This window comes from Malaclemys terrapin, chromosome 11 (genome assembly GCF_027887155.1).
Source record: "Malaclemys terrapin pileata isolate rMalTer1 chromosome 11, rMalTer1.hap1, whole genome shotgun sequence".
NCBI classification, from domain to species: domain Eukaryota; kingdom Metazoa; phylum Chordata; order Testudines; family Emydidae; genus Malaclemys; species Malaclemys terrapin.
In genome coordinates this window covers 71,487,814-71,506,834 of record NC_071515.1, presented here as the reverse complement: position 1 = coordinate 71,506,834, position 19,021 = coordinate 71,487,814, and the positions used below count along the sequence as shown (strand labels likewise).

Below are 19,021 nucleotides of genomic sequence, written 5' to 3'. Positions count from 1 at the left end.
CTTTTGTCCAATTCTCCCTCCCTGTATCTCCCACCCCCACCCCATCATTCCTTCACAGTAGGAAAACCCTAGGAGAACAAGTGGATCTTGTGATATGATCTGAAGATAAACAAATTCTTTTTTAGAGAATCAAACTGATAAATGCATTCCAGGGTAAGGAGCCCCCTTTTGAAACTAATACAGAGAAGAGGCAATCTTTGTTCCGGCCAGAACTGACTCTGCCCCTATGGAAACCAAAACCTCAGTCTGAATTAAGTGACCTTTAGTGCAAAGTGCAATTAAAACTTCTGACAGCGTAAAATGATATCTCCAGTTGGAGGCAGAGTTGAGGGTTGGCCAAACTGTCTATTGCCCAGAATTGGTCTGCTAACTTTGACTTCATGAATGTGATGGTGGGAGAAAAGGACCTCTTTCTTTCTTCCTGCACTGGCATGGCATAAGATTTAAAATACTTGGGCACAAATGAGTTGACTCAGTCTGAGATTTTTCACTACTGGCACTCTAGCTGTCTCCCCAGCACTTCCCTCCACTTCATCTTTCTCAGGTCATCAGTATTCCAAGGTGTCCCATAAAGACAAACCTGGAAGAGGGTGCTTAGGAGCCACACATAGTACTAACCATGGACAAAAGATTGCTGTAAGAATGTCCTAATAGGCCATTGAAAGAGTGGTCCGTGGGCTGGGCAGGTCTTCTCAAGATCATCTGAATGAAATAAATGGCACAAGGAATGCCCTTGAACAGTAGTCTTTTACTGCCATCCAAAGGTTAAGGCCAAAACTTTCAAACTCCAGTGCTTAAAGTTGAGGCACCCAGATAAGTAGCCTGATTTTTAGAGGTGCTTAAAAGTGTGAAGTAGATCCGGTGGTCTGGCTGGACTGCATGCAACACAAGTCAGGAGGGAGAAGGGTTTGCCAAGCTGGCAGAAAGCTCAGTCTTTGCACTCTTCCACACCTGGAGACGCTGTGTGCAGAGTTAATCCACTGGCATAAATTAGAGCAGCCCAAGGGACTGAAACTGCAGCTGAGGATTGATATAGCATAGTGACCTGCCCCCTTTACTCTGGTCATGTCCTTATACTAGTAGCAAGGAGGTAATGGAGCAAGACCCTTTACAGCACTGGATATAATCCTTTCAGAGTCAGACACCAACTCTATGACCAGATACTGTGTGGTGCCACACACTGCATCTAGCTGTGGGGGTTTTATAAACTTGTAATAAACCCCATAGCCAAAGAAATCAAAACACAGACAAAGCTTATTGCCATAGGCAGCCCAGATTGGTGATATCGTAAATTAAAACTGCTGCATTTCTCACTGATATTAATATATATATGAAGCAGATCAATACACACTAAAGCTATTTTGTCCCCCCCCCCCATTAGAGTCTCACTTTTAAAACATATGGGGATTAAAAGAATAACAAGCTTAAAGGGAAAGGTTAGTTAATAAGATTTAGGGAAAATCTTTAATGAATACTTTGTCCTACTAAAGATTGTTCTGAAATCTACATATGTTTGCAGACAGTTAGGGGCAAATTGTACATTGACAATTTACACCTGCTGAGACTACACCTCTTAGGGCTTGATCCAACTTCCACTGAAGTTGTTGGTTGTTTTTCCATGGACATCAGTAGCAGCTGGATCGGACCCCGACACAGTATGAAAACAGAACAGCCGAGAATCCATCGTCTGTGTTTTGCTGTGTGGACTTGAAACTCTTCTATTCCACCAATTCCCTAACTTGTGTGATTACTGATTGTAAAATATTGTCCATTACAAATGTCTGTTACAAGAAATGGATGCATCATTGTTCTTTTAAAAAATAAAGCATTTCCGGGCCTGATCCAACACCCAGTAAAGTCAGTTAGCATCTTTCTACTGACTTTAATGGGCTATGGATCAGGCCCTTAGGGCATGTGGCAATCCCATCTGGAAGGCTTTAATATTGTGTTTGCCTGCTATTGTATTTGAAACAAAAGCAATGAGCTGCATAAAGGGGGGGGGGGGAGAACCCACACAGACTTTAAGAGTTTGGAGCATTTCTGAGATAACATTTTATTCATGTAGCTGCAGTATTTTTCCATGTACCATAGACTTAAAGCCAGCTGTATTCCACCTCTGTTCCCGCAGAAGATACCAGTGGGTTGTTTTTACAGCCCAGTTAGGAGTCTCAGAAGTAATGCAAACTTTAGGTTTAGCTTGTTAACTGAGTTCCAAATACTCCAAGTTAAAAATAAAAGTTATTGGCAAGCCAGAGCCCACTTAGCCATCAGTCTAACTGCAGCCTGCCACTAGCCAATGAATCCAAGATGCTTAGAAGTGACTTCACACAAACCTTCTTTGCCAAAGAAATTAGGGGTGTTTTGTTTGTTTTGTTTCAGATTATTTCCATCTGGTTGAAAAAACTACCAGTGAGTGAGTGTGAGCGAGAATTCAAACTGGATACAATGTGTCAGCTATGCTAACTGATTGCCCAGAATGGACATGGAGCTACTGAAACCAGGTATGCATGGACTCATTCTTACCGATTCACAAGCACCGCCGCTGGGCCAGTGAGGAGGAAATCAACCTGCCCCGTGCTAGGGAATCTGACAGGTTTCTTGCAGGGAATCCTAGCTACTTTTCCTCCTCTGCTGTGCTTCTCTACTCCAGTATGTGAGAAAGGCCCAGCCCATCTGAAGCAGCAAATGGTGCAATTCACTGGAGGAGAAGGGGGGGAGGAGGATTAGAGTGAAAACAGATCCGGCACTGGATTTTGACTATGGAGATCATCTGACTTGAGTTAACAAACCCCAATTCAATTTAAGAGAGTGGGAGAGAAAAGTTTTTCCCCTCCTCCCCCTTCTCTTTTTTTTAAACTTTCTTCTTGTGTCGGTGCTTGAAAGACAAAAGCTCCTCTCTCCTCCCCCCTACAGTCTTCCTAAACTTCAGCGTGTGTGTGTGTGTGTGTCGGTGTCCTACGCTGGGATGATGGATGGCAGAAGTGCAGAAACACGCCAGCAGCAGCGGAGGCTCCCGACACTTTTTTAAACTCTCTCCCCTCCAAACGATCATCAATGAGACTCCTCGGAGGAAGAAGGGAAAAGAGCCAAGCTGCAGCCGGGATTTGTGGTGGTGGCGGCGGCCGCAGCAACAGCTTTTAAAAAAGGCACCAAAGGGAAGGACGTCTGGAAAGTCCCTCCCACGCCCCCCCAAGTTTATGATGGGGGGCTGAATGAGTAGCCCTGCTCCGGAGCGGCTGCTGGCACGGGGAAAACTTCCCGGGTTCTCTCTTTGGGTAAAGTTGATTTTGGATGATTATCCCTTTCTCTTTGGGGTGCCTGGGTTTTGAGAGGGAGAGTGAGGAGTGGGGGTGGGAAGTGGGGAAGAAATTTCCCTAAACTGCGCCGGATCATGCTTCCCTAGCACAGGGGTAGAGTCCCCTGCTGCCAGTGTTAGGCGCTGCACTTTGCCAGCAGGTAAGTGGCACGGGCTCTCCTGCGCTGGTTACCGTGGGGTGGAGGGGAGCTTTATCTCAGCAACTTTGGGCAGCGGGTTTTTGGGGCTGTTGTGCTTGGCTCACTTGCCTCCTGCTTGTTTCCATCTCCGAGCTGGGGCGGACTGAGCACGAGGGTGCGGGATCCCGATCGCTCCGGAGCGGAGCTGAAACTGACCAGAGTCGCGGTGTGAATTACACCCCTGCCTGGCCACCCTGGAATCCCGGGGGTCGCCTAATGCTGATTCCGCGGGAGATCCCGGCAGTTCCGGGGTGTTTCCCGACCCCTCATCTCCAGCCCGCCGAGGTGTAGATTGCTCGGGGGAGACCTTTGCTGCGAGAGGCTCCTTCCTTTCCCCCACCTCACTCCTGCAAAGCGGCTTAGATGGGGGGGGGGGGAGGGTGCAGCCCACTGCTTCCCTGTCCTCCGTCCGTGAATGGAATTGTTGCATGCATCCTGTGGGGTGCCCCCACCCCTCTTTTAGGGGTGCCGTGCTGCTGGAAGGGTACAGTAGTAATATTGGGACAGTGGGGACCGGTGCTTAAGTGACAGTCACTTCCCTGTAACTTCTGCCCCGTGCTGCACCCAGGCAGTGCCGAGACCTGCTGGTTTTCCTGCTGAAGGTAGCTGTGCTCTCCAAAGTGATCCGTGAATTTACTACTGTATTTTAAGTTTGCCTCCCACCCGTCTTTTTCTCCCCCTCCCCCCCTGCCCCCGGGAGGAGCAATCTTTCAACAAGTATATTTGCTGAGGAATTTCAAAAATCCACTGCTGCAACTTGATCCCTGTGTGATGAGGAGCGGCTTGGAGAGAGCTGGGCGCCAATCCTATTAAGGATTTAGAGAGCAGAGAGTTTTCCCCTGGACTCAGTGGCTTTAAAACAATCGGGGGGATCGGCTCATCTAGATGCCTTTTCTGCCTCAAGTAATTACTGTCATTTCCTAGGAAACCTGATTTTTCCAGCCCAGGAGATTAGGATGATTTTTCAATCAATAAAATAAGATCCTGTACAGAGTTTGCCTGCAATAGACTCTGTGACTTTCACTCTCACCATGAGGTGTGTGTCCAGCCAGGGACAGAGTGCCAGCCCAGTGAAAGGATTTTCCAATTGTACACATACTACTTGATCACAAACTTGGAAAGTGGGATTATTCAGAAAGTTTCGTGGGCCAAGATTAAGTATCTATCCCACAACTCTTTTACAGAAGGCAAAGCTCTCTTTTATCTATTATGTGTATATGCTCATGTATGTATACACGTAACATTGCAAGGTTTGAAAATGTACTAGTACAGCCCCCCCCAAATCTACTAAACCATCTTTTATTATATTGTTGATGGGGAAAAAATAAAATGTTAGTGATCCATGGAAAAAAAATACTAGCCCTGGGCTAGTGAGCAAGTACATTTTTAAAGGTTATTATATGTGTATATTTCTTTGCGTATGAGTGTGCACATGTGTGTGTATATGTATATGCGTGCGTGTATGTGTATATATAACCAGTTATATATAACTGAACACAGTCTTAACTATGGAGTTACTACCACATGTGTGTGTGTGTGTGTGTGTGTATAATGTGTGTGTGTCTAATCTGTTTAGATTTCTCTATATTTGATACAATTAAGGATACGCCCTCCTTTACACATATTGAAACAAACATTTTATTGGGTTATGATGAAATTTATAGAGCTTAACGGCTATAGACAAAAGGAGCAGTTGTAAAACTTTTTTTTGCAATTGAGGCTCTTGGGATGTACAAGAATTTGAAAGTAAACGTTTCACTAGCATGCTGCATAAAATAGCATTTAAACAAATATTGTATTGGCATGCACTGTGGAGCTAGTGCCAAGAAAGTAAAGCAAATAAACCATGAAATCCAAAATATACAGATGTGGAATAGACTGATTTGCTATAAGACTTACCGATTTGATCTGTTTGTTCTAGCTACCTTAAGTTTTTTAAAAAAAGATTTGTTTTTAGGTTACTAAAACTAATTTGTATAACTTTGCTAGGGGAAAAGCAGAGAATTCTGCCTACATTTTACATTTACCTGGGAAAGGAAACCCTGATAAATTATCATTTACACTACTTGATTGCTTGAAATGCATGGTAATTATTGTGTATAGCATGTACCTTTGTTGAATTGGTTTGATTCAGTTTTTCTGAGCTGTGGATATGGTAATTTGCATTTGGGCTGGAATTCCAGGAAATTTTGACACCTGTCAAACTTTAATTTTACTAAAAAAGGGCATATTGCGTGTCATTAAAAATCTGACACATTTTTAAAACATGAATTAAATTCAAGGGATTTTTTTTAGTGCAGTTAGTTTTTTGAAACTTGTCATACTTTGATCAGATGACCTACCCAGAATACCAGAAAGTGCACAATTAAGTAAAGTTGAACTATTATTCTATGGATCCCTGTCTATCCAGCCTTGTCTTGTATGTTTGTAAAAGAGCTAATCTTTAAAGAAAGGTGAGGTAAGATTCACTTGATCTTGAATGTTGTTGTTGTCTTAAGTATGTGACTTTGAAGTGCCCAGAAATGCAACTGCTGTTCTTCAAAAAAACCAACAGATCTTGAGGACTGTTTCCAACTTCCTTTCAATGTCTCTTTTTTTCAATGTGTCAAAGGGGATGTATACAGATGGACAAATATTATTTGTATTTGGATTAGCTCATTAATATGAGAAAAAATAAAGAATCGGGTCCAAATTTTCTCTGATAAACTGGAGTTGAAGTTACTTCGGATTATACATGTATAAATGAAAACAGAACTTGATCCTACCTCTCTAGTACATAACCTAGATTTTCATGTCACCTTAACTTTAAAAAAAACAAACAAACGGATAGTGTTGTTTCTTTCACCATGAAATTATATAAATGACCACATTTTTGGATGAGATTTGAAAAGCAATTGAAATGTTTACGGTAAAAGACTGGTATCATTTTGCTGTTTTCCTTATTCTGGTTACCTTAAACCTGAACCAGGTCTTTTCCTTACAGTGCCTTGCTAATGTCACCAGACAGAAAGGACTACTTACTATATGATGGTTTTGGAATTACATCTTGGAGACTATCAGTGATTTAAAGATGATTAATTTTTTTCCTGATCCTGATATTTTAGTTGGTGTTTTTAAAGCAGCTTTCAAACACTAGATTTATTGTTTTGGGACAAGGTAGCACATCAAAATAACAACACCAGGATGATCTCAATTCTTAACTTTAAAGTAGAAACCCAGTCAACTGCCTCCCCCTATTTTTGGTGGCCTACTGTAAGCCAGTTGTTTGTACTGCAATCTGAAAGATACACAAATACTCCGTGCTTTTTGTGCTCTGAGAAGTGCTCTGTTCACAAGTTTCCAAGTGCAGATTAGTGAAGATAGTGGATTCAGTAAACAGTCACCAAAATCTATATTTATTTGTGCAGCAAACACCTATCCATTGCTTCCCCACAAAGAGGCCACTTAATAATCTGGTGGAGGATTCTGAGTCAGTGAGTTTTTAAAAGAGGCTACTTTGGAACATTAGATGTGACCATAGCATCAAACTAATTAGTTGCCACTCCAAACCATAGCTTCCAGGGCTTCACAGAAATTTGATATTTGCACTTCCCACTCTCAGTTTAGGCAGCTCATTCAATAGTCTGCATTTCTACTGATGGAGAAGATTGCAAAGCATTGGTTGAAAACTGCACAACTGCTTTATATACCTGTGTAAGTATTTTAAAAAACTGTAGCAAACATTGACAAGTATTCCGTATCTTACAGCTACTTCTGCTACATTCCCAATACCACCTAAAAATAGATATTCAGTAATTATGAGGGATAATATAACAAAATAAAACCAGCATTAATGATTTCCAGTACAAGAAGACGTTGTGTTGGCAAGCAAGCAATACATAAAAGTGTGTGTGTAAAATCAAATAAGAGAGATATAGCATTAGATCATGTAAACAGCTGATCAGGAATAGTTAATATGTTCCTTTCTGAAATCCATTGAGAAATCATATATCTGATCTTCCATACTAAGCTTGATGTGGGAGGGATGAATTATTTAGGCTGCTATTTGTTTGTGTCCACTAGTTTTGGTGCAGTTTGAGACATCTAGGGCCTGATTTTCAGAAGTCCTATGCAGCAAGAACTTCAGTAGGATTTATGGTTGCTCAGCCCCGCTGAAAATGGGGCCATAGATGTTCTCAAATTGGACACCCAAAATCAGTGGGCATTTTTGAAAATAGAGGCCTTAGTGTCTTGTTCAAAGCCTGATAGTAATCAGTGGGAGCCTTGTCCTGTTGATAAATTTTTTCATGCCTCAAATCTTTTTGAGTCTGTCACCTTTAAGTAGATGATAAATATCCAGAAAGAATGAAATTAGAATTTTAGGTTCCAGAATTTATTATTATATTATTTCTTCTACCTTCTAAGCATTTATTCTCATTCAAAAGGAGTTTAGCAGCTTTATCCTTTAATTTTGTGAAATTGCAAGAGTAAGCTTTAAGCTGTCTTTGACATTTTGGTTTAACTTGAATAGGTTAATGTGTTTTTTTTTTTTTTTTAAGAAAACAAGTTGGTGGGAAGTGTGTTTTAACTGTGAGTACCCGATTTCAGCCATTAGCATAAGAAAAAAAGTTTTAGTGCATTTACTATTGTATTGAATGAAGAGTTCCAACAGTCAGGGAAAAGAAAGTGAAAGGCTGTAAAGAAATGATGGTCTATTCAGATTATTCAGCAGCCCAAAGCTCTGGTCATCTGCCTCTGAAATCTGTGATCGGGATATCACTTTTATCTTCCTGTGCCTTTCTCTTGCCTTTTTCACACGTTCACTTTTGTCAAGGTTTATTGATCACGTTTTCTTCTCTGCAAATCTGTGGAAAATTTAATGAACCAAAAACAACAGTGAAATAAAAGGAACTTTTTATTCATTAGCGCTAGATTGAATTTTTTTCTTTAGCCTGTACCCCCTTGCCTCCCTTGTGTGTGATTGTGTAACTGTAGTACTTACAGTAGATACAGTTGAAATGGCTGCATTAGTAATTCTGTTCCAGGGCAAAGTTTATTTAATGTGTGTGACCTAGTACTAAGTCTAATTCTTATCACTTCTCTCTCTCTCTCTCTCTCTCTCTCTCTCTCTCTCTCTGTTGTTGTTGTTGTTACTTTTCTGAGTTTCAGATTCTTGACTGTGTTGCTTATAGAGTTAAATATGATAAAGTGTGTATTCTGGAAAGTATGTACCTATGTTAGAATGAAACCTGTTTGCTATCTGGTAATTAAACCAAAATTTAAATGATTGCAGATTACTAGTAGTTATTTACAACCCTGATTGTTTTGGTGCCATGATCTTTGTTCATTACACATCTGCTTTACTACTGTGCTGCCCTAGAGCGCTTTGTGATGCAAATGTTTTTGTTAACTTACAAATAGTTTCAGTATCTAGACCATCTCAGGTGACATAGTTAAAGCTCTTCTTTTCTCCCAGCTGCAACGAAAAAGCTCTAATTAAATGTGGCTTCCAGTATGATTAAGTTTTGCTGACATTTTCCATGCAGCAATTTACCTTTATGGAATCTGTTGAACTATGGCTCTTTTTCGATCCTGTCATTGGGGGTGAGGGGGAAATTTAGCAATACATTCATTTTGTTTCTGCAGCTTGCAAGTGTTGGAAAATAAATGAAAATGGAGGTGCACATCTGTTAGAGATATTTCTTTGCTATCCATTGAGAGTGTTACTGTTACTTATTAGTCTGAATGAAATACTAAAGTGCAAAACCTAAAGGGAGGAAAATTATAATGTTCTGCAGAATGATCCAAAACATTTCAGTAATATTACTGTAAGTTGTCATGCTTTGGACCATTACAGCAGTACTGTGTGTAAGGGATGGGTTAACAGCTAGTGTAGGGCAAATGTCCCTAGATATACCATAATTGTATTATAAATTTTGAGATATCTGTGGTTGCTCGTGTTTCATACATGTCAATGATTGTATTCATTATAGGAATACACTCCTGTGGTTTATACTTCCACCTGGTCTATTCAAAGGATTTTGTACCCTGCAGGGTGAATTCCATTGAATAACATTGGGTTCCTACTTAGAAAAAGTAAAAACACTCTTTCCTCCATGAAAGGTGAATGGTAAGGCTCCAAGACTGCGCTGCATGCAAATAAACAATGTGAACCCAGTGAAGCCTTTGCAGAGTAACATGCCTTTACCTTACAGCTGTGTAACTAACTAAAACCTGTATGAATTCAGAGCTCTGTTCAGTTGGGAGCTGCAGTATATTACCCATTACTCCAATTCCTTTAATGTTGGCAGGACAATTTCCATTTTAAGAATGCTATGAACGGCTCAGCTGAACAAATCATTTTTGTTTTGTTTTGGGGGGGGGGGAGTTCCCAATGTGATGCTGTAACATTGTACCTTTGTACTTGATAATTATCACCATCACAATTTTGAATGCTCATTTACTGAAAGTTAAATACAACTTTAGTTTTACCCCCAGCTTATAGAGCAAGGATGTTAAATTATATTGTGAGTGGGTGACCTGAAAGTTGTCTATCAATTCCAGCTTTATTAGATATCTAATGATTTTAAGTAGTTTGATGCAGTTATTACTATTAACTGAAAAACCCTTTAAATAGCCAGTCACTTTTTTTCAACTTCATGAAAAGAAGTATCTTTAGCAAAAATTAGAGTATATTCACCCCTCCCCCTTTATATTGATCTGTAGGGTCCTATTAGAGCCCCCTTTTATCAGCCCTTCTTAAAAGAAAGATCTGTTGATTACTGTGGTGTTAAAAGAGCATCAGTTCCAAAGACCAAGATAGGTCCTTTTCAGAGCGATCCTTAGCAATGCCTCTTTGTGTGGTGGACAATGCAATAAGTCAGACAGGACGTTTTGAGCCACATCTATAAGGAACTGTAAGGGCCACTGAAGTACACTTGTGTTAAGTTGAATTGATTGAAATTTAATGGCTGTTAGTGGCTATGAATGGTAATGATTTTCTAGTATCTTTATCATGCTTGACATTAATAACTGGAGAGTGTGTATGTGTGAAGCCTGTGTGTTATTCATTTTTAAAGATACTTGCTCCCACCCCTCTTTCCCATAATTTAGTTGTTTTGATGCTTTAAAAAAAATCTCAGGCCTCAAAGAGCATGTACATCTTGTCAACATAATTTTGTGCCCATGATTTTTATTTTTTCCAATCCCGACATAAATCAGACTACAATATAACGAGCGTGATGAATTTGTTTTACATGCCATCATGAATTAATGTTATGCAAATGGAAGCTTTACAGGTACTGTGATTTACTTAATAATTGCAAGTTCTAATATTTAAGCACATTCATTATGTTTGAGTTTTTAAAAAGTACATATTTTAAAATGTGAAATGTGAGATTTGTGTGCATTTGCTGTGTAAGCACATCTTGAGGGCTAAGGAAGAATCAATCAGCGTTTGCTTTGGGCATCTTTTTCCTCTAGATGCTACAGAGACATTTCAAACAGAATAATCAAATATTTGTGTATATGGGGGAGAAGGGTATTGGTGAGGAAATGAGGCTTTAAAGTCTATGAAGTACTAGAAAACTGCAAAAACCAAGTCAGTTTAGCTTCTTCTTTTTTTTTTTTTTTTAAAGATCTGCACAATGGGTTTTACTATGCAAAGTAGTCTTTATTTCATTCCTAAATCTGCACTGAGAATCATTCTGGGGGACTGCAGTCTCTAACCGTACACTCAGAACAATCTGAAGAATTGGTGAGAGCTATAGGCGTTCTGGGTCAAAGGTGAATGTGAGTGTGATCGCAGGGTTTTCAGTCTTTGATATCATTTTTAGAATGCTTCCCAAAGGCTAAGGACAAGGGAGAAGAAGTCTGACACATAAATATATCTTGAATCTCTGAAGATAAGAATAGATTTTGACTTTATTTCTCAAAAAATTGAGGTCACTCTGGGCTGATGACAGACTGAAAGTCCATCAGTCAATTTTTTTCAAATAAACAGACCTGAGGAACTTCTGTTTGATACATTGTGTGCGTACAGGTAGTGACAGTATGTTTAGGTTTTGAAGTTTGTGGTCCAGATGTCAAGGTTTAGAGTAAATGTCTGGTCGTCATTGCCCAGGTAGTACGAATCCCATTGAATTAACAAATTCAAAAGTAAGCTTTTCTGAGCAGTAGTCAACCATCCTGCGTATTTGTCTGTGGATCCTGGAGCTTTTAGTCATGTGACTAGACCCTGAGTAGATCTGGCTTTCGTCCATTGTTCCCAGGCAAATCCATAGGAGTATTGACAGGACTGCAGGATTTCACCTGATGGGTAGTAGTTTGAAGGACTGTATATGCAATTATGTGTCTCTTTTTAATATATGGGAAAAATTCACCCGGGTTCTCCACTCAAAATAGGAGGTAAGTGGTACATGGGCTTTGTAAAGTGCCCTTTGCAGAGGGGTGAATTCCCCCCATGTGCACAGTGGTCAAGCTAATCATCTTGTTTTGGGAACCACAGCTTTGGTATTTCCTAACCAGTGCTGGTTGGAGAAATTTTGGCAGAACCATATTATGTTAAAATATGTGGTCCCACTTCCATCAAAATCAAAATGCTTCATGAATTCAGGTTGAGATTGACAGAATTTGATTTTGGAAAAAAACTGGTTGAAAAAGTCCCGAGGAGTTTAAAAAATGTAACTGAATTAAATGTTTAGATATATTGTTCTGAAGTGATGTTTTCATGTTGAATTTTTTTACCTTTGCATTTTAATACCAAATTAAAAAATGAAAATCAAAATGAAATGTTTTGATAGAAGAAATATGCATTTCTCCCCCCTTTCATGGGAAATTTCAAAATTTTTGTTTTCTGCTCTGATTTGGAATATAACCAAATCTCAAAATCCTTCATGACATAGAACTTCTGTTCTCCTCACAGCTCTATTCCTGAATATTTCTGTATTCTGAGCATTAATACTGCATAAAGTTGAACATGTGCAGTGTTTAGCTAAATCAGGGCCATAATCATAAGCATAGTTTGACTTCTATATTTGGTGGGGGGGCAGCTCCCATCAGGCCAATGAGGCTGCGGAGTGGGGAGAGGTGCTAATTCTACATCTGTCCAAGGCTTGCAGTTTGAGGGGGGCAATGCCCCCAACCTACGCCCATGGCTATAATGAATGTATTAGTCTTTCATTTTCTTGTATGTGCAAGGTTTTTTAAGAAAAGAGAGTGGAGAGAACCTTTGTACCCATCTTGGTTCCACTGTCTCAAGGACTCCTTAAGGCACCACTTTGTTCCTTAGAATATATTCTGATTGCGTCTTCTAGTCAAAGCAAAATTCTTGACACTTATACATTTACTAGAGCTGTGACGGTGCCAGTTGAGTTTTGGAATATGTGATGACATCATTCTGCTAAATTCAGTGCCTCCAATAGTGGGACCAGAATTCCCACTTTGGGACTAGTGGATATTATGTGGTGATAGGAGGCGTGGGGGTGAGGCTGATTCCTGGAGGATTTGGCAGCTTGTAGAAGGAGGATTGTAATGAAAGGAGGGAACATTAACAGTTGGGAGGGACTTGGGTAGTAATAATAAAATAGGAGCATGCCACTCAAGATTAGTTACCTCTACCTCCCTCTTTTCAGATGATACATGAAGAAGCACAGAAGGTTGGATGGCTTTTCCAACAGGCATCCCTTTCCTCTGGTCTCTCTCAGACTTGTGTGCTTAGGATGTAAATATGTAGAGCATATGAAATCTGCGTTGTATGCACAGTCTGATGATCGCATGCTCCAAAAATCACTTTAAGGGAGGGAGAACTGACAGGGGGCAGGATAAAATGGATCTAATGGCCAAAGCCCATGTGGCTTCCACTTTTCCTTGTTCTCATATGTACACCCTTCCAGACTGAATGGACCTGCCAGAGTCACACAGGCCTGCCCTCCATTCAGTGAAGGCAGGCTAAGCTTCAGTTCTGTGTGGTTCACTATGTGTGGATCTTTTGAACAAGACCTTAAGAATCACGGTCCTGTGTGACTATGAAATGTCCAAGATGCTTTCTGTGAAAGCAGGAGTTTATCCTGGGTGTCTTAATCATTAGTTCCCCTCTCCTACTTAGTGTGGTGTTGTGGGTGATTGGCTGCCACCCTAGAGATGACTGCAGTTTAGTGGCCCTGTAATGAATACAGGGCTCTTTTTTCTCTTGTTATATGTTAGATGCTAAGATGCAGGCTGTGTTTCCTATTAGCCAAACAGCATACCTTCTGGGTGTACTAAATCACCCATCCCTAAGAACAGTTGTGTAACTTACTGTGTAGGCTGGACTGCTGAACCATCGGTGCTGAGGTTCAAACAAAGTGCAGTGCTGCAGGTGCTGTTTTATAGGCTGGTAGCTTTAAAATGTCACACCTTTCCGTCTCTACTATTTCACCAGCTAATATGAGCTAATGGAATTTAGGCATCATATGTTCCTCCCTCTTTCCCTGGAGGTTACACGTTTCTAAGCACCCTTGAGCATGAGTTTTAAGGTCACCAGTGGCATTTTTAGGTCACAAAACTGCAGAGTGCCCTGTCTTCGAGCCAGGTAATGAAATGACTAATTAGTTCTTATATCACTGTGGTTATCTTATCTTTTTCTCTCCACTTGGTTCAGTTCTGAAATAGCATGAAGCCTGGTAGGGGAAAATGTTTGAGAATTATTTCATTTGAAACTTAGAGATAGCTATGCTCTGGGGTCTCCAGATGAGAAGTACTTTGCACTTACAATTCATTTCACCTGTGGCTCTCAAAGCATCAACCATAATATGTTCTCATAGTTAAAAATATCACTCATATCAGTATCCTTTTAAAACTCTTATAATAATGGTTCAAAACACTTCAGCATACAATGGTAATATTATGGTTTAGGTTGGGTTATTAATGGAGGATAAGGGCAAAGGTTTCTTTAGTGTATATATAGATACCTGTAAAAAGAACAGGAGTACTTGTGGCACCTTAGAGATACCTGTGTAAAGGTACATTGCAATTAAACTGTCCCTTTAAACCTTCAGAACTAGACACACTGGACAATGCAGAACTCTGGGTGTATCAAAGCTACATTAACCTATTTTAGTTTTCACTTTTCTCAGGTGTTGCTGGCATCTGCTCGTGACAGATGCTTTGTGATAAAGCCGTCAGATCAGCGTGCCTTTGGAGATACCAGCACTCCATGTTGATACTTGCAGAGTGCTGTAGCCAAATATTCTTTAATTGTCTTATTAAGTAGGGAATTAAGCTCTGCACTTTGACTGTTTTGGTGCCAGTGGCTCTTATTGCAGGCTTTGGCATGGCACCATTCTTCTTCTTCTTCTTCTTCTTCTTCTTTTTTTAAGATCCAATGTTGTTTTAATTATGTGGAAATTGAGTTGAAGCATAAAATCTGATGAGAACAATGACTAATTTGGTATACGGTATGTAAACTCAGATTTTATGTCCTTCCCTTCAGAATATTATGTGGGGTTTTCAGTTCTAATGCTTGTGATGATTTAAGAAATAAAAAGCAGAAATCCTTACTGTTGCCAGACCACAGGCTCCTTAGCGCCAGACTTAGAGACGAGCTTCACATGTTGTACATTTTAAAAGCGCACCATGTGTTATTCTTTAGCTAGCTCAGCCCCCCCCTCACTATATAATCTCTTCCCCAACCAATCTAACAGATTAGCTTTAATTAAATAAACTTTTCTCTTCCCCTGCTTCCGTGCTGTCGCGGGACAGTGGCCGCAATTGCGGTATTCTGTACCTATCTCCTGATGTGAAACCATCTGCCCAGTTAAGGGTCTAAACTCACAGAAGAGATTGGAACCTGCCCTAGTATAATGGTGTCTCTTCTGCTTTAAATCATTACTTGATATTGTTATTTAGTCCTGTGTTGTGCATTAGGATCAAAAGCTCACAAGTGGCTAAACATATGTTCAGAACTTTTTCTCAGGAGATGTAAGATGTTTCAGTTTCTAACTGGGTTAGTTGCAATCCGTGAGTCTAAAATGGAGACTCTTTGCCATTGGAATATTTTTGTTTCTGGAATTATGTTTTTACTCCTTCTTTTCTACACGCTTTGAACTTTTTTTCCCCACCCAATGCTCAAGAAAGGAATAAGACAGACCACGCTGGCTAGGCTTGGGCACAGTGCAGGGAGAATACTGGCAGCTTGAGAAAACCTGTCAACAAGGTTAAGCTGTTTATTGTGAAACCACAAAAAATAAACAAATTAATCTGGAACAGTTGGGTCTTTCCTGACATGAGAGCTGTTCCAAGGGGGTATAGCTGTAAAACATTATCTGATACAACCTCCTTTCCATCTTGTACAACTTGCAGTAAGACACAGCTTCTCACTGTAAACCAGGCTCCATTAGGTATTATAGATCAAAGGTCATATTTTGGCCCCTGCCCTGGCCTCTATGTGGTATTCTGGCAGTATATGGGGGCTGCAATAGCCCAAGGGAGAATTCTGCCCCCACAGGAGCTGTGTATGACTGGTCCACTGCCCCCTTCATGGCCTATGGTTTAGGGGGTGTGCCAGGCACAGGAGGAGGGTGTGTGTGACAGAGTTTACTCATCAGAGTGGTGCCTCCTGCTGGCCATCTGAGGGATTAGCTCTCTCAGCCGGCGCACTCTCTCCTGGTGGTGCCTCTCCCACTGTCTTCTCCGTCTACAGCCCTGTCTCAACCCAGGAACCGCAGCGTCCTTTTCATGACTCTGCCCCCCAGCTGTATCACCAGCTGTGTTTTCCCCTTTCCAAGAGGAAAGTATCTCAGTCCAAATAGTCCAGCCACTTCCCCAGTGGCAAGTGTGTGTATGGGGGGAACCCGGACCCAAACACTACTCTGGATCCCGACCCAGGGACCCTGTCAATAGCAGCCTCCTGTTGCCTCTCCTTAACTTCTCCACCAGAGCTGCTTCAATTCTCTGGGCCACTTTCCCATGGCTCCAGCACTTTCTTCTCCCTCTTCTCCCGGCCTCCAGCCAGCATCTTCCAGCAGCCAGCCAGGAGATCCCACTTGCTCCCCCGGTCCCTGCCAGCAACTGCTCTGTCCAAGGTGCTGCCTTCCTGCAGTCCGCTAGGAACACGGTCCTCTCTCCTTGGGCTCCCACAGCAACTAACCCTGCTCTGCCCTGCAGCCCCTTTTAGGTAAGCCCTCTGGGCCCTGATTGGCTGCTCTGTACAGCTCTCTCCATGTGCAGCCTCCCTAGGCTGTTTTTAACTCCTTCCTTTACAGTGTGGGATGAACTCCCCATCACAAGGTGGTCATAGTGACCTAGTACTGTGGATGTTCTGGACTGCCGAGGAAGCCATTGGTAGCCTTGGGAAGGCTACCATAAGTTAGAGCGGCCTTCACAGACTAACTCATGCTAGAGGGCTGTTCCAGTCCCTGGCACAGGCAGAATCCAGGTGGTGTAAAGATGGCTTAAAGTGCTGTTAGGTTTGTGATGGCCAGAAGGGAAGTACTTCATCTTTGTTGGTCAAGATTGTTTTCATGTCCTATCAGTGGGCAGGGTATCAGCTATTCTTAATGGAAACTACAGTAGACGTCTCTCAAGAAAAGATTGGTTGTTATTGATATCTGTACCCAGTCTTCCTTTTTCAGCAAAGCTTGATGAGAAAATTGTGGCAGGACAACTGTGAGGGAATATGGACTTCTCAGACTTCCTTGATTTTAGTCAGTGAGGTTTTAGGCTCAGGTGTGGCCCCAGAAAATGTGCTGTCAGTGTTGGTTGAGTATCATGAGAATGATGATTATTTTAATGCTGTCGTCTGCCTTTGATATCATAGATCATGGTGTATTGTGAGATGTCTGCTGTCCCTAGCAGGAGTGGCTCCGCCTCTTTCTCTGACAAGTCCCAGAGGACTTCCCTAAACTGCCGTCTATCCCAAGAACTCTTTTATGGTGGAATGCCACAGGCTACTACTGTTTTCTCACCACTGCTGTACAATGTATGGATCAGGCCCCTAGAAGGGTTATAAGGACATGGGTTCAGAATAGTAATGGTACCTAGCTCTGAATCGCTAACGTGGCTGGTTCACTGGAATGGATGACGCAATAGCTGCACATGGTTGGGGCTTGCAGGCTGGCAAACTAGCTTAGACTCCCCTGGAAACATCTCATATTATATCTGTTTGCCCAGTCAAGGGAGCACGGCTGCTGTTTGTAACACAGGTTCATAATTTAGGGGTCTTGTTAGATACTTGGCTACTCAAGTAGGAGCTGTGGCCAAGAACTCTATTTTCTGTCATTGTCTGTATGACTGTTTCTTTCTAATGTGCACGTTGCTACAATTATTCACGCCTTTCATCGCCTTTTCCTAGGCTGCACTTCTGTGCTCTACGTGGAGCTTCCAGGAGCTGTTTCTAGTGCAGAATGTTGGTGCCCACTTACCAGCCGTGTATCATACAGAGACATAGACTGGTGCTCTTCAGTCTGCACTAGCTGCCCACAAACTTCCGGGTGTAGTTTAAGGTATTGCTTTTTAATCCAGGAGTCTCTAAATGATTTGGAAGTTGAGTACCGAAGATGCATCCCCCTTCCTGTATGATCCCACCACCTTTGTGCTCAGTGGAGACGGCTGAGCGGGATCTCCCTGATTTATAAATGAGTGTGCCTTTGATAGCTTATTTGCCATGAAGGTTCTTTGAATTCACTTTCCCCTGCCCTCCCTCGATCTGACAGAACTAAGGTTTGTTCAGCTGGGTCCTCTATGAAGCTCATATTTTCTTTTGGGTGCCTTGAGGGACATAGAAAGAACAGGAGTACTTGTGACACCTTAGAGACTAACAAATTTATTAGAGCATAAGCTTTCCTGGGCTACAGCCCACTTCTTCGGATGCATATAGAGTGGAATAAATATTGAGGAGATATATATTGAGGGACATAGATGCGTGATGGCTATGGTTGTTGATGATGGTGAATGGTGATCATTATGCTGACAAGTATTACTGTGGTATTGTATGGGAAGTTCAATAGCTGTTTTTATTCTTTGGTGTGTTTTTTCCTGTCAAGTACTAAAAAGAAAACAAATAAACGGAAGGGTAAAGGATTTGAACATTTGGTTGATTTGAGATTTAAGTCACCTACCTGGATTAGGTTTACATACCCAGGGTTACCTTTCAACTTCAGAATGCGTTCTGTGGAAAAAATATGTAGCAGGATTTCATACAGGATATTGTAATAATTTATATCACATGAGTATTCCAGACCTCCCTTCTGCCATAGGCCAGACAAGTACTGAATTACCATTTGGATTTTTTCTGTTAATTTTGTAGATCCATGAGTGAATCAGCATTGATACAGCAGGGCAAAGACCAAGATTTGCTATATGTCATGTTATAGATCCAACTGAAATTATGTAAATGCTTAGATGGTTTCATTTTTCTCTTTTACTTAAAAATTTGGAACGCTTTTTAAAAATACTTCTGTTTTAACCAAAAAAAAAAAAAAAAGGAAACTATTCAAGTTCTGAAGTTGTTTCATGGCTAACTGAAAAATAGTGTTTGTGCTCCTATTGGAAATCAATGATAACTTATATT

At 41.2% G+C, this 19,021-nt stretch overlaps 1 protein-coding gene across 2 annotated transcripts in view; it reads left to right on the top strand.

Annotated features, from left to right (window-relative positions):
• The first annotated feature begins 2,943 nt into the window (after positions 1–2,943).
• Positions 2,944–19,021, top strand: part of GLI2 (GLI family zinc finger 2) — a 247,879-nt gene continuing 231,801 nt past the window's right edge. The window contains exon 1 of one of the 2 annotated variants that reach the window (XM_054044740.1): positions 2,944–3,275. The gene's annotated coding sequence lies outside the window, so the exon portion shown is untranslated. Of the gene's footprint in view, positions 3,276–3,374; positions 3,457–19,021 lie in introns of those variants that run through there. The other variant, XM_054044741.1, reaches the window with a different exon arrangement.